Here is a 17,025-nt window from a genome sequence, read left to right as displayed (position 1 = left end):
ATGTGATTACCATTTAATATGTCATTCAAATAAAGAGCACACATTTCATCACATAAGAGATCATTTCAAAGCAAGAATATTATTCTCTGTTTTTACTGCTGCCCTTGACATTATTAGTCAGAGCAGTGTTGACTTCTAAAGTAATGATGTAGGGATCTGGCACCGTAAGAGATGTGTGATAGTTTCCATGATGGTGTAGAGGGATAGAGGCCTGACTACAGCTTAGATGACCAGGATTTGATCAGCAGCGTGGACATCTGAGGCCTTTGCAGGGGAGGATGGGAGCATCCATCCTGAGGGAGGGATGTGAAGGGCACATTAGTGAGTTTGATTTCCCTTTTTGAGACTGGGGAAGCAAACGCAAAAGTGCTTCTGCGGTTAGACAGGGCGTCTTGCTGATGTGTGGCAGTAAAGGGCTGCTCAGCCGTGACCAATTGTACATCCTGCCCTCTGGAATGTTACTGAGCACATGCATAAGGTGGACAAAATAATAGCAGTGTAACTCTGCTCCATAGTCCTTAGTCTCCTCACCTCAGAGTGATTGAGGTCAGGAACAGCTGACATCTGCTGTGGTGAGCCAAAAAATAAATAAGGTCATCACATTTTATCACACAACAGCACACATCTCAAGAAGCTTAGCCTTTCTTTTTTTTTTTTTTTTTTTTATTTGAATTCTGCATAGAAAGCGGATGTTAATTTTTAGGAGAGCACGGAGAGTGGTTTATTAATCTCTGGGAATTTAACAGTCTGAAGCTTTGTGGATAACAGTATTTAACTATTAACTAAACAAGTGTGTGACAGTAAACCTAAAATAAAATTATAAATGTAGATGGTTAAGGTGTTGGGTATTGACTTTTAAACTGTCCCATTTGGAGTGACTCTTGAGTCGTAGTCTTCAAAACAACACATCAGATTGTAAAAGTCTCTTCTGTAGACTTGACAATTATGCTGCGCTCAGAGATGCTGCCTTGCATCATTGTGTAATTATCTGTCACTTGTGGTTTTGGATGTTAGAAAAAAATTCAGGTTGTGTCAGTGAGACTTCTAATTATACTTTCTGAAAGCCTGGAACTCATCCATTTTTTAACCATAGTGTATGGCTTCTCACAACAAACTGTTGCAGTACATGCCCCCTCCCCCAAAGTCCAGAAAGATTGTCAGTACTTGGAGCCACAACCTTGCCTTTTTACTCATCCCACTAATGATTAAAGGCTCCACCATCTGAGTTTCCTTTATGTACCAGTAAATGCTTCAGGCTTCCCCTCACTGACCCATACGGTGTTATTTCCTGAAGCCTGGTATGCTAAACTGGGCATCCAGTTAACACTAGCAGTGTTTTAATGAGATGTACATTTTTTTAATGGACTGCAATTTACTGGCTTTGTAAAGGCTGACTTGGTTTGATACCTTCACTAACCCATCCTGGTCCTGGTTGCATGCTTCCTACCCTTCTTTTTAGAGGATCCCACAATTCTCTGCCCTGCCAGGCTTTTAACATTCAAGATGCAGTAGTAATTGTTGCAGATGACATGTTTATATAGCATCCCTTTCCCACTTATATCCCTATATTGATATATCCCTTCAATCTTTCTTTAAATCTAGCATTGTATTCTGTTGAATCTGTACTTTTAAAGTTGCTCTGTTTGCCATTATATTGTACCTCTACTTTTTAAGTTTGCTATCTTTCCAAATGTATGTATATATTCCATACTTTATTAGTTAAATTATTGATTGAAAATGTTTTGATATTTCTACTTTTAGTACTTTTTCATGTAATGTATAATGATTTATTTTCCTTTTTTCTGGAGCTTTACTCCTTGGGACTCCACTGAAAAGGGATCTTGCATGACCCAGTTGTACTATTCTCGATTTAAAATATACTGCCCAGTGTAATTCACAAAGTAAAATCATATCAACTTAAAAGTTACCAAGAATATTGCGTTCATTTTTATTAAAGTCCTATGCAGGTACTAGTTATTTATTTTATTTTATTTTATTTTATTTTTATTTTATTTTACATTTGTTAACCGGGCTAGTCTAGCTGGATATATTTCCATTTTCAGTAGAGGCCCGGGGAGAAAACCTCCAACAAGATAAAAAAATTCAAAATATCGTTACAAGGTAAATTAAAGGATTAATAAAAAATAGAACAAGTAATTATTACATACTAAAGATATTTACACTTGGAAAAAAAACAACAGTAAAAATATTTACACTTAAAAAAGCAACAATAAAAATGTAGCGCAGTAAGATTCTTATGGAATTTTTCACATCAAGTAGAAAGATTTCAGCAGTATGTTGATTAGAGTTTAAACAGTACCAGCCTTGCTTACGTGAATAAGCATTAAAATGTTTGGAAGTTTGTTTGGAAGAGGAAGAAACAGTGGTGGAAGAGGGTGGTTAGTCAGGGTTACTACAAGGGCATAACCAGTGCATTTTGAGGTGTTTTTTGAGTTTTTGTTTAGAGAGGCAAGTATGCGATTAGTGTTAGTTCATTGGGTAGCAGATTCCAGTTTTTTCCTGCTACGTTAGTAAACAGAGAGTCACCAGCTATGTTGTTAGACTTGGTTATAATAGCGAGGAATTTGCTAGAAGAACGTAAGGAATTCAGATTTTTATAGGGGATTAAGAGATTGGAGAGTATAGGAGTGGTGTTGGGTTGGTAGAATATCCTGTGGGCAATCGTGAGTTGGGAGATTATCAGATGGTTTTGGAATTCAAGCCAGTCTAGTTGCCGAAGATTCAGACAGTGGTGGGTTCTAAAGGGATTGCCAGTGGCGAATCTGGCAATGTTATTGTAGGAAGTTGCTAGTTTGTTAATGTTATTTTTCTTTAGGTTGGTATAAATAGGTGAGGCGTACAGACGAGTAGAGATTAGATGGGAGTGAGCAATCTTGGTTCTAGCTTTATTATTCTATATAAGGAGCCTGTTTTTCTGTTGACTGTTTTAATGGTGTTATTTATATGGTAATCAGTTAAACTACGTTGTCAATTATTGGCTCTTCCGTTAACCTCAACATTTAGGTACAGTATATCGGATATGAACAGGTCTGAGTTTGGCACATCGACAAAACTGTTATAGGTTCATAGGTATATGCTAGGCTGTTGACCACCAGGGCCTTTATAAGCCTAGCCATGCAACCAAACCCAGTTGTGTCCCTATGTATCATGGGCATTTATCAGGAGGGTGTATGTTAGGAAGTTTTTAGAGGTTATGGGGGAGAATGTTAGTTTGAGCATTACAGTGACTGAGATTTGTGAGCAGGCTAGACAGTTTGATGGTCATCAAATGTACAGATCTTTCTTTCAAACTCAAGCAAATCAGCACTTACATTTTTGAAAGAGAACTCAAGGAAAGAAAACTTTGCAAGTTTAATCGAGATGTTAGAGACTGCAGTCAAGGAAAAATGTTTGAATAGGTTGAAAGTGTAAAATTCTCTAAGCAGGAAGTTCATAATACTGGCCTAAAGAAGAAAAGGAAATACTCTATACTCAAAAAATCAATTAGTGATACTTCTGGGGAAGATTCTTCCTCATTCATATACACTGAAACTGAGTACCAACAGGGGTCAACACCGTCTAAAAAATGTAACTCCTTCAAAACTTTGGGTAAAGATAAGAATAAAAGTTCCATCCCTTTAGAGTTAGAAGAAGGGGCGGCAGGAAGCCCAGATCAAGATGTTACACTACAAACTTTATTACATCTCCTGAGGCCTCAAAAGTCAATTTAAACAATGTACACAATATTTCAGCTGTTACTCAGATGTTGAAATCCAGGTGTTTAGTAAAGGTTTAAATTTTATTCCTGGTTGTGTGGTGTCTGCGGACACTTTTGTGAATGATTTGGCTTCTTTTTGCATCTTGTTAAACCTTAGATTGTATTTTGATAATACTTGCGCAAACATCTTTATCTCAACAGACCTTCGAATTTCAAAGATCTACTTTTGTTCCACCTATGAATAAATATGTTTATCTTCCAAAAATATGTTTTCAAAGATTTATATTTTGGTTCACAATCAAATACAAAAAAATGTTTCCAATAATTTAACTGGATTAGAACTTCAAGCTTTAGAGAACCTAAGGAAGAATAAAAACAGTCATTTTTGTTGCAGATAAAGATGGGACAGTAGTGGTTATGGACTGGTCTATATATCTGGCTGAGAAGCAGTTGAAGGGTGGTCAGTTTTACACAGCTATGTCCATTGATCCAACATCTAGATTCAAGAGTGAGATCGATGAGTTTTTGCGTTTGGCGGTCAGTGAAGGTATTATCAGTCAAAAAAGTTGTTACCATTTGATGGTTAAAGATCCTTTACCACAATATTTGTACCTTCTCCCCAAAATCCACAAGAATGCCACACAACCACCAGGTAGGCCTATTGTCTCTGGTAATGGCTGTCTTAAAGAACTATTATCAGTGTTTTTAACAACATATTTAAAGCCATTGTTAAATGGAGTGAGGGCACGTATACAGGACCTCATGGAATTTCTTAATATTGTGTCTGATACACAATTGGAGCTTGGGTGGATCATGTGTACCTTAGATGTTACATCTCTGTATACGAGTATTCCTCATTGGGCAGGTATTACCACTTTGGACTATTGGTTGCAGAAGATCCCATATACAGCCCTGGTTTGTCTAACTGAGCACGTTCTTGCAAAGAATGTTTTTATTTCAATGGCAGTTGTTTTTTTTTACAACTTAAAAGTATGGCTATGGGTGCATTGTTTGCTCCAATTTATGCTGACCTTTTCATGGGGTACTTGGAACAGAAAATCATTTATGACGATGGCCATAATTTGTTCCTGGATGAAATAGATATTTGGCAGAGATTTTTGGATGACTGCTGGATGGTTTGGAAATCAGATGTTGAATATTTGTTCGATATCTATATAAAATATGTGGGGGGTCCAATTTACAGTACATTATGATAGGGAGTGTATTTCATTCTTGGATGTACTATTGAAAAGGCAACAGGATGGAACACTGGAAACTTCTGTTTATCGAAAACCATTCAATTCTGATACCTTACTCCATGCCTCCAGCTGTCATCCAAAACACATTATCCAACATATTCCAAAATCACAATTCATGAGAGTTTGTAGAATTTGTTCTACAAATGAGGAGTTTTTATTTCAACTGTATGAATTGATGGATAGATTTGGAGAACTTGGGTACAGTGTCACACATTCTCCAGACTAGTAGAGGGTTACAATCTTTACATAGAACTGACTTATTAAAATATCAGTCTAATAGAGGTGGAACAGACAACACCATTAGACTAACCACTAGATGTTCATCGTGTGTCACTGTTGCAGTCATTACTCTTGGGTTATCCTGCTGGCAAGGCTACCCGCAGTTGGCCCGAATTCCAAAGTCCTGGTCTGGCGTCGGCTGCCTTCGCCTCTTCCCTGATGTCAGTGCGCCAGGGGTATATAAAAGATGCAGCCAATGCCATTTTCTTCAGTCTTTCTTGCTGCCCAAAGCAAAAGCAGTTCGCAAGTGCCAGTCGGCCGACTCCTGAGATTTTCAAATCCAAATTTCAGAACCGAAGTATTCATTAAAGCTAAGTACCCCATTGGGGAAACTTTTTTCTTGCTCCAGAACCGATGTCAAAAAAAGTTAACAATTGTATTTCTTGTGGGAAGCAAATACCTCATAAGGATTTTCACTCTTACTGTATTCCTTGCCTCTGCGGTAGTGTTGTCGCCTCACAGTTAGACGTTTCACGTTCAATTCTCAGTTAGAGCATCTTCTGTGTGTCGACATGCGTGAATGGGCATTCCTTCGTTGAAGGTTGTGCGTTAGGCCCGGCAAGCCAGCACGTAAAAATCTACTGCCAATCATTAGTGGACCGGAGTTCCGCTGTGGCGACCCCTAACCGGGAAAAGCCAAAAGGCAGTTTACTGTATTCCTTGCCTAGGCCCTGACCACGGCGTTGCTAACTGTCGGTTTTGTGCTAGATTTAACCAACGCACTATTAAGCGTCGGTTCGATTTTGCATTTCATTACTTTGGCCGTAGGTTTAATTATATAATGCCGTCGGAACATCCAACAACCGGAGTTTACAAGAAACGCAAGGACAAGGAAAAGGATAGGCATCTGAGGTCCAAAACAGACAACGAGGCCTCCGTTAGTCCAATCGCCAGTTCTCAGTGAGGCAATTTCGCAGCCCCTGGTGCATGCTACCTCAGAGCCACAGGCCGCTTCCGACTCCCACGTGGAGCCAACTGGGCCTCTGAATACTCAAGGTATTGGACACTTGGAAATCATCCCCTCAGATGGGTCCAGAGCCGCTGAGCAGGTATCGGCTTCTGAGGGTGTTTTCAGACCTACACAGTTGTATGTTAAACCATCTTCAGCTTCAAAGACAAAAACTAAAGCAGCTCTAAAGACAAAGAAACAAGTACAGCATTCTCCTACTCAGACTTCCATGCCTAAAAAACAAATGCTTAAAATGGCCAAAGACCTAATTACTCTGATCAGGGGTTCCCATCCCCCTCCTGATAAGAGGCCTAGGCAAGAGACAGAATATGATTCTTCTGATCAGGTTTCTATTTCCTCTGATTCCTCTTTTGAACAGGATTATTCTGTTCCTCCCTGTGAGGATTCTGATGCTGAAAAATCCATTCCTTCAGCCTCTCCTCCTGAGGATTATTCTTTTGGGGAAACCCTGCATACCATGAGGGAGCATTTCCACTGGGAGAGCCAAGATTACTCAGAATCTAAGAAAAGGCTCAGAGACTTTCTGCTACTTCCTCAGCACAGACCCCTTGCTATTCCACCTGTTCTAGACATTGTAGATGATGATGTATTTTCAGACTCTGGCCTATCCTCTGACACTTTATCCCCTGCACCTGCTAAGCCAGACAGATACTACAGGGTCCCAGATTCTCATAAATTCCTATAATAAAACCCTGCTGCTGACCCAGAAACTATATCACAGGATCCCAATGGGGTCAAAGCCTCTACTGCAAAAAAAACCTGTCCCCTCTGATAGGGATTCTAGGGCACTGGACAGATGGGGAAAAAAAGTTTACACTTCTGCTACCTTGGCTGTAAGGGCTTTAAATTATCAGTTTCATATGCTTAAATATCAGCAATACTTAATGTCACTGCTTAAACGGAAAATGTTGACGAATTCTGAATGTTCAGGGAACAAGGAAATGCAGAATTTATTGCAATGTGGTTATGATTCACTGGAGGCCTCTTGCAGGGCCGCTGTTACAGGTTCTGTTATTAGAAGGCATGCTTGGTTAAAGGAACAGAATCTGCCTGATCATGTTAAAGCAAAGTTATTAGATGCTTCATTACAGCATGATACTTTGTTTGGTGCTAAAGCAGAAGAGGTGTTGAAGAAAATGGAGAATAAAGCGAAATCCATGCAGACAGTTAAGGATTTCTTACAGGTACAGCCACCCAGATTTAGCAGGAACTGGCCTTCAAAAAATTGGTCCTTTCCAGTGTCAAACAGGCCACAAAGAGGCAGATACAGACATCCCAGAGGCAGATGTTGGCCCCAAGGCTCATACAGGTCTAAACAATGGGGTGCTCCTACCTCCAAAAGCGGCGAAGACAAATCACAACCTTACAGGAAACAGTCCCAATGGCTTTCCTCTGCCAGATCCAAGCACTTTTCATTTGGCAGCCCCCTTAGGGGGGGGAAACTAGCACTTTTTTCACCAAATTGGCAAATGATAACCCATTACAAATGGGTCTTGAACATAGTGTCCCAAGGCTGCAGGCTCCATTTTCACACCCTACCAAGGGCAAAAGGTATGCCAGACCTGCCACACAATCAATGGGCAGAGGCACAAAAACAAATTACAACCCTCATGGACATGAGGGCCATTCAACAAGTACCACAACAAGAGCAGGGGCAAGGATTTTACTCCATACTTTTTTTAGTGCCCAGAAAGGACAAAACCTGGAGACCAATACTGGGGCCTGTCTATACTAAACACGTTCCTGGAGGTTCCAAAGTTCAAGATGTTGACACTACAGCAGCTACTGCCCATGCTGGGCAAGAAGGCTTGGCTTGTAACTTTGGACCTAAAAGAGGCATACCTGCATGTCCCAGTCAGACAGTCTTGCAGAAGATGGCTCAAAGCACTACCAATTCTCTGCACTGCCCTTTGGCTTATCTACTGCACCCAGGGTCTTCACAAAATGCCTGGCACCAGTAATTGCATTTTGCAGACAAAGAGAAATTCAAATATATCCCTACTTGGACAACTGCCTTATTCAAGCAGAGAACAAAGACATTCTTCTAAAGCATCTGGCATTTGTAAAAAGATTACTAATTTGCCTAGGGTACACAGTAAACGAAAATAAATCAAAACTAGCACCCTCTCAAGAGATAATATTCCTGGGTGCAAGCTTAAATACAACTGCCCAGATGGCTTATCTCACGCCAGACAAACAAAGGCAACTGACTTCTTACTTCAAAAAGTTGGCAACAAAGACCCAGTTATCTGCAAGGAAAATCCTGCAGGCCTTGGGCTTCATGGCATCCTACATTCTACTAATTCCATATTCCAAACTGCATATGAGGAAACTACAGTGGCATCTAAAAAGTCTTTGGACTCCGCATTGCCACAGCCTGGAGACAGTAATTACCCTCATTCCCTGCCTCCAACAGGAGTTTCGATGGTGGGCACAGGCCTGTCACCACAACAAGGGTCTGCCATTCACTTTACCCACAGCCAGACAGACACTGACAACGGATGCATCAGATTATGCCTGGGGTGCCCATATGGCAGGAAAATGTATTCAGGGCACATGGCCTGCAAGCCAGATGCATCTTCACATCAATCAAAAAGAGATGCTAGCTGTTCAGAATGCCCTGACAGCTTTCAAGGATCTACTTCATCCAGGACAGCTACTGATAAAGACGGACAATACTACAGTCATGTGGTACATAAACAAGCAGGAAGGCACACATTCCTACCCCCTCTGCAGACAAGCAATGACCTTATGGGACACAGCATTGACTTATCAAGTTCACCTGCAAGCACAGTTCCTGCCAGGAAAAACAAATACTCTGGCAGACGAACTAAGCAGAAACCTCATGGATCCCCACGAGTGGAAACTGGATCCACAAGTCTTCAGCATGATAACAAGGAAATGGGGTTGCCCAGACATACATCTATTTGCCTCCCCTCACAACTGCCAATTACAGAGATTTTGCATAAGGATTTATCACAAACAAGCATGGAGAGTGGACGCCCTATCCTTCAGCTGGAAAAATCTAACAGTATATGCGTTTCCTCCACTGCCCTCCTTCCCAGGGTACTCCTAACGGTCAGACAGACAAGAGAAGCCAAAAATTATACTGATTGCACCAGACTGGCCACGCCAGCACTGGTACCCAGTCCTAAAGAGCTTGTCTCCAGGTCCAGCATGAATATTGCCTCAAACTTCTCACTTGCTGACCCAACAAAACAATCAGATCATGCACAGCCAACTCAGGACCTTAAATCTGGCAGCATGGCGGATAATGTAGTCATTCAGAACACTCCTCTTTCAAAAGCTGTTGTGGATGTTACTTGGAGGCCCAGTACCAGAAAATCTTATGCAGAAAAATGGAAGAGATTCTGTGCTTGGAACCAGGAACAAGGCATTGACACGTATGTACCAAATATACCTCAGATTTTACAATACCTAACTGAGATGCTGGACAAAGGCCTTTCCTTTTCATCAGTTAAGATTCATGCCTCTGCCATTTCAGCCCATTACAATACGGGACCACCTATATTTTCTCATCCTTTAATAAGGCAGTACCTCAGAAGGGCGGAAAACATCAGGCCTCCAAGGAGAGCACCAATTTTGGCATGGGACCTCAATTATGTCTTGGAAAAACTCACACTGCTTCCTTTTGAGCCAGCCTCAACAGTTGATATAAAATTTTTATCCTGGAAAACAGCTCTGCTCCTAGCAATAACCTCTGCAAGATGAGTCTCGGAGTTACAAGCACTCATGGCTGTGGAACCTTTTATCATTTTTCATCCAGACAGGGTTTCTCTGAGGACAAGCCCAACATTTATGCCTAAGGTGGTGTCCAGTGTGGCCCTCAATCAAACCATTCACTTGCCTACCTTTTATCCAAACCCACAGAACAAGGGTGAGAAAATTCTGCATTCTTTGGACATACACAGGCAGCTATGCTTCTACTTGGACAGAACTAAAGCTTTCCGAAAGACTGAGCAACTTTGTGTCATATGCTGCAGGATCACAAGGAAAGGCTATCTCAAAACAGACTATTTCTAAATGGATAGACCATTGCATCCATTTCTGCTATTCACAGCATGGCAAATCGGTGCCTAAGGGCATTAGGCCTCATTCTACCAGAGCAGCAGCCTTCCTCAGAGGAGTACCAACCAAAAATGTTTTAGAGGCTGCAACTTGGAGTTCAGTGCACACTTTTACAAAGCACTACCACTTGCCTCTTTACTCTAAATACAGAGCAGGCTTTGCCACTGCAGTTCTGCAGGGCCTCATAGCCTCTCCTAATCCTATTTAGCCCAGCCACCCATCCTCAGCTTTGGATTTCAACCCAAGGGTAATGACTGCAACAGTGAAACACGATGAACATAGTACAGTTGTGTACCTACCATAAATGTAGATGTTCAAGTGCATTCACTGTTGCAGTCCAGGTTACCCACCCACCATTTCCCTTTCTTTGCTGTGAGTTATCTGTGCTTTTCTATCCTATACAACCTATGTGGTGTATTTGCTTGTAGATGAAGGTATTGTTTATTTTAGTGCATGCTTTTATTAACAGCGTTTTTTTAGCCTACCCTTTTGGGGGCACCTGACATCTGGGGCAAGGAAAACTGAAGAAAATGACATCGGCTGCATCTTTTATACCCCTGGCGCACTGACATCAGGGAAGAGGTGATGGCAGCCGACGCCGGACCAGGACTTTGGAATTCGGGCCGACTGCAGGTAGCCTGCCAGCAGGATAACCCAAGAGTAATGACTGCAACAGTGAATACACTCTAACATCTGCATTTATGGTAGGTACACAACTGTACTTTATGGACGCAATGCTTTTTGTTTTATGGACCTTGTGCAACAGCATTAGGACATTTTATTAGCTGATAACAGCTCAATAATCTTTGGGTGCCAGTTGTCGTTTTTCCTTCAGGAGAGGCAGAAGATTTAGGGGGATGGTCTTTTGTGTTTTGTAATGATTAAAAACAATCTGCAAACACCATTCAGGGTACTTTGGATGGTGGAATACTGGTGGGATGTTTTCTATGTGGTCATTGCTCATTTTGTAGGCATATGTGCCAAACAAAGGAATTTATTAGTAAAAATACATCCCGTATATTCAATATCAATATATTTGCCAATTGTAGTACAGATTAGGTGGTGTACTTAGCTGTATGTACGTGTTCAGCATTTTATGTAGGTCAGACTTTAAGACGTATTAGATTACGTTTTTCTGAACACTTTAGTAATATCAGAAGTAAATGCTGTACTAATGCTTTATATAAGCATACTATCAAACACCCTACTGTTCAATTTAAATTTATTGTTATTGATAAGGTTTTTGGCAATAGGAATTTCAAAGCTGGTTGGCACAACATTCTGAATAAAAAAGAAAAAAATGTGGATTGTCAGACTGGGGGGGGGGGTCTTTTTTCCCCTGGGCTGAATGAGCACTTATAATGCTGTCAGTTGATTGGATGGTATGTACCTACTGACTATGACTTTTTTCTCTATAAATGTGATTTATTTTGAGTTTATGTATTATGCATTAAAAAAGGCTTACGGCTGTAAGTCTGTGGGACTACCTTTTGACATAAAAGTCTGTTGTAACCTCTCACTGGAGTGCTGGCCTTTTTGGGTTTTGAGTTTTGTGTTAAGATTGGGCCATTGCACTTGCCATACGTGTAGAAGTCCTGTTGTTGTATTACAGTCTGCCTCTGTCAATCAAAGGCATGGAATCCAAACTGAGGATGAGTTTCTGATTTTCCATCCATTGGTCGAGGTTTAAATGGGGTTAGGGATGGACTCTGCTTCACATGGTTGGGGAATCCTATTCCTGTTCCACTTCATTATGGAGATGCACAGAAGAGGGAAGGTGAAGCAAAAAGAGGGGGAGCCTGAAGGTGCAATAGAGAATATGAATACAATGGCAGTTTCTGGACTGGGCCATAAGATTTTGTACCCCCTCAGATTTGTCTTCCACTTCTTTGACTCCGTAGTTGGCTCTTGCTAAGATCTGGTCCCTGACGATTTCTGCTGCCCTGTAACCATCCTTCTTAAAGCATACCCACCATGTATCTGATCACTGACCCCCCCCCCATTGGAGAGACGTGGTCAATGGAGTTTAAGAACACCCTCGGTTCTGTGTTGATCACCAACCCTTCTGGTGTCTCCTTCTCTAATCCGACCTTCAAATCAGGTAATATTGGATCCAGGTGCCCCTGTGTGGTACCCCATTGGAGCCAATAACCTGGACATTTTTTACTTTGACCCTTTGACCTTTTCTTTACCATGCTTTGCTCAGCCTGTCATATCTTGATGTGTCCTGGAGCCAAGAAGTTGGGTCCAGGGGTTAGGGTCAACTCCGTGAATCTCTGAGTCATCCCTACCTCTCAGTGCTCTGCAGCCCTTCACATCTCTGCTTTTGGCATTTGCTTCAGGGGCAAGCCACGTTGAAGGGGGAAAATGTGTCTGGGGCTTTGAATCTGAAGAGACCTTTGGATTTCAAAGCTTTTGAAAAGGTTCTCTCCCATTCAGGAGAGGGGTTCTTCACTCTTACCCAGATCTGCCTTGAACCTTACTGTTTCAGGTGCTTTGGTTCTGAACCATTTGTTATTCTTGAGATAGTCAGTTCCATCTAGTCTGAGGCAAGCCCAGCTCTTGGGATCCCCTGAAGCTTACAGTTTCTCCCCAGACTCTCCTATCATGGAGAAAACACAGGAAACATCAGTGCAAAAGGAGGCATCTGCACTTTCCTCAGGAGTACCTCACAGATGATGCAGACCTCGATGGGTAGGAAGGATCCCCAAGATCTCCCTTGGTTAAGACTTCTGTCTTGGAGACCTTCTTGAACAGTTGAGACAAAAGAGAGTTTGGACTACCAACATCCCTTTCCCAGATTAGTTGGTGTTCCTTGAAGCATTTGGATCTGGTCCCATCTGCATCCTAACTGGTTCCTCCTGTGGACAAATTAGTCATACTTGTCTGTCAACTTGCTTGGAAGGAACTGGACATGGTGGAACTAAAATCTTGTAAACCAGGCAAATTTTTAGTTTCTCCCAGGGACAGGGCACACCAGAATGCTATTGTGGTGGTAGCTGCTACTAAGAAAGAACTGTGTGAGGAAAGTTCTTCTGTCATTCCCTCCAAACTGGGAGTATTGCACGTTGGACAGATTTGGGAAGCAAATGTTCACTTCAGTAATGTTGGCCGTATGTGTGCTGAACTACATGTCCTATCTAACTCTTCTGCAGAAGAACTTGACTTAGGAAGTTTCCAAGTCTGTCTCTTAATGATCCATTGAGAGCAGCAGGTATGAACATTACTGTCAACCGCTATGGTTGGATGCATTTGTGTGACTTTGTGGAGAACTTTAAGATGTCATTCTTGAGTGTCCATTTCCATGGATTCACCCTCTTTGGATCTAAGGCAAAAGATATACTTACCAGGAGTGAGCAGGAGGGAGAATTTTTCTACTGTGAGAATTCAACTTGTAACCCTACAAAAGCTTTTTCCCCTCTACCAGAAGGGCAAAAAGTGTCTGTAGTTCTGTAAGTCCCAAGGTTTTACCCCAAACACTCTGGAGACAGGACAACCCCCTCCACCCAGGAATAGGGAAATTACCAGTGGACATCATACTAGAAGCAGAGGTGGTCCACAGCACCAACTATCCCAACTCTGGAGACAGTCAAGGGATGCTTTTCTCTGCACTTATGCCTGGAGAGCCATCACTCAGGATTTATGGGTGCTGAAAACAGCCCTACAATGAAGAGGAGCGACTCTAGAGATTTCAAAACTGCTAACCAAGTGAGTCATCTGGGAAGTCCCACAAGACCAAAGAGGAGCTGGAGTTGAGTTCCATAGACAAATGGTGACTCCAGACCATTTTTGGACCTATGTCAGATGAACACCTTCGTTAAACAGAGATGTTACAGATATCATGGTGTAATCCATTTTCCATCTGCTGAGGAAGGATGACTGCATGTGATAAGTGGACGATTTCAAGATGCCTTCAATCACATAAAGATAGTCGGGCAGTCCAGGATGTATATACGCTCCAGGCTGGGATCTAGTCATTTTCAATTCACTGCACTGCCATGTGGCCTCATCACCTGGGTTTTTACCAAGCATATTGTAGTGGTAGTTGCATATCTCAGACTGCAAGGGTTCTGGGTTTTCTCTTATCTGGATGACTGGCTTATAATGGCCTCCAGTAAAGTCTCTGTCATTCAAGCCTGAGACTCCTTACTCCACCAGTGCTTGTCCTTAGGAATCATGGTCATTTGGTAGAAATCAGCAATGGAACCAGATCCGGCGTCACGGTTTATAGGTTGCCACCTGGACACAACCTGTTACGTAGTCAAACTCCCAGTAGCCAGACTGTCTTCTGTATGTCTACAAGCTTCTCTGGTATTAATGCACCAGCATTCTCCTGCCCATCTGATTCTTTGCCTTTTGGAATCCATGGCGGTGCCAATCACCATCATCCTTCATGCAGTACTTTATACGAGAGTCCTTTAGTGAACTCTTTCTGCTTGGTGGTCTTTCCTCTCTCAACCAATGAATTATCCTGTCAAGGTCACCCTGATTTGCAAACGGCATATTCAGTAGTAAATAACATTCCCTTTGGTTCCCTTAAGCTGTCCCTTTTTCCTTCCCCCATTGCAGCTTGTGGTGATTATGGATGCTGCCATTCTGGGGTGGTGGGTCACTATGAAGAGAGAACAGTGCAGGCCATCTGGTCCTAGATGGCCACATTTTCCATCAGTGTACTGGAGATGCGGGCAATCCTCCTTACATTGCAGAACTTTCAGGATCTCATCCACACCGGTGTGATTGCTCTGCAAATGGATAATAAGTCGGTGATCTGGTACATCAGCAAACAAGGTAGAATCCAGTCCTGGCCCCCTGTGTAGCAAACAAGGTAGAATCCAGTCCTGTCCCCTGTGTTGGAAAGCCATGAGGGTTTGGCAGTGGTCATTGTCTTCTTAGCATTTTCTGCATGTTGTGTACATAGGTAAGTAAGTACTAGGCCAGCTGCCCTTGTGAACAATTTTAAGCCTAGCCAATTTCCCTTTTTGTACATTCCAGGAAGATCCTGTATTCTTGTGGACTAATTGAGCAGATAAGTCCTTCTGCTCCAGAAGTGGTGCCCCATCAGTGGCATCAATGATATTCGGCCACAAGGGCCAACCTGCTGTTTGCAACCCCATCCAATAAAAAATGCAGAAGATTTTTTGTCCTGATCCCACAGGAAGGATAGTCTCTGAGGGACACCCTTGTCCACACTTGACCTCTGGGTTTCAAGACTTTACACCTATCTCATAATCCCACTCAGTCAAATTCCTTAAAAAGAGCAGCCTGGTGGAAGGTGAGAGTGATTCTTAACTCCCTTGTTTGGCCCTGCCAAATTTGGCTTTTTGTGGCTTTGCATAGTTCACTTACCTGGGTCCTGAATCCCAGTTGAGATTTGATTTCTCAACTGTCTGGCAGGTTTCGTCTGGACATCAAGTCCCTCATTCTGACCACTTGGACATCAAGTCCCTCATTCTGACCACTTGGACATCAAGTCCCTCATTCTGACCACTTGGCTTATCTATTTCTAGTGATGGCCAAGAGTTCCAGGCTTTCCTCTGATGCTGTTCACATCCTTACCTCTTCTTAGAAGACCTGCAACAAGACAGTTTATAGAAGTAAATGGAAAAGATTTTCTGTCTGGGCTTGCTGCAAGGGACTGGACACTTTTCTGAGCCCCATTTCTATCCATTTGGTAATTCTTAGCTGGTGTTTTTCATTCGTCGGCGAATTCTAGTAAAGTCCAGTTAGTCACTGTTTCTAATTTTCATGTTGGAGAACAGCATACCCCACCTGCTTCCCTTAGACTTTCTGAAGTCTTTTTGAAGGGTACTTTTCTGTTACATTCCACATTGAGAGATGCAGTACTCTCCTGGAACATTACTGTTTTACTTCAAGGCCTCACTGTAGCTCCTTATGCACCCACAAGTTTTACTGAGTTGAACTTCCTGTCCTGCAAAATGCTTTTTCTTTTAGTGGTTATGTCTACTAGGAGGATTTTAGAGTTGTAAGCACTGTCATGTAAGCCTTCAAATCTAGTCTTTTTCATAAGGCCAGTGTGCCTGTGTGGAAGAATCCTGACTTTTTGCCAGAGGTGGATTACGCATTTTCCCTGAATCGGACTATACATTTATTATATCTTTCTCAATTTTTTTTAGCCGTGACGAATATCTGTTACACTCTCCAGAAGTTCATTGCAAGTTGATCATCATCTTACACCATATGAAAGATCTTTGAAAGTGTGACCAACGCTGTCTCCATTTCTAAACCCATGTTTGGTACCAGGGTTTCTAAGGTGACCTTGCTGTGGGTATCTGAATGTACAGCCTATGTTTATAACTGCAAGGGGTTGGCCATACCCTTCAAATGAAATGCACACTGTATTAGAATAGTCAACGTGTCTGTGACTTTCTTCAGTGTTCCTGCTGATTAATATATGCTGCTGCTAGATAGTCTGCAGTTCTTATTTTCATTACTCGTTTTATAAGCTTGATCTGCAGTCTAGATCAAAGGCATCCTTTGGTTCCACCGTTCTCCTGAAAGTCCTTCCATACCATCAGGGTTTATGTGGCAGATGGAAGAGACAACATTGGATACCAAAGTTTATGTACTTGCATATTGCTAGATCCGTGTTGTCTTCTGACCATCTCAGCCAAATCAGACCAAATCGTCACTTTACTATGGCTTCCATTAGACCACCCTAATCTTAACTGGGGCCTTGTTTTTTTATTTTT

At 42.0% G+C, this 17,025-nt stretch overlaps 1 protein-coding gene across 1 annotated transcript in view; it reads left to right on the top strand.

Annotated features, from left to right (window-relative positions):
• CCZ1 (CCZ1 homolog, vacuolar protein trafficking and biogenesis associated) overlaps positions 1-17,025 on the top strand; it is a 1,119,178-nt gene that overhangs the window by 57,628 nt on the left and 1,044,525 nt on the right. The gene's annotated exons all lie outside the window — the stretch shown is intronic.

The sequence above is a fragment of the Protopterus annectens genome, chromosome 12.part0 (genome assembly GCF_019279795.1).
Source record: "Protopterus annectens isolate FY-2018-M chromosome 12.part0, PAN1.0, whole genome shotgun sequence".
NCBI lineage: Eukaryota > Metazoa > Chordata > Ceratodontiformes > Protopteridae > Protopterus > Protopterus annectens.
This window is presented reverse-complemented; position numbering and strand designations above follow the sequence as displayed.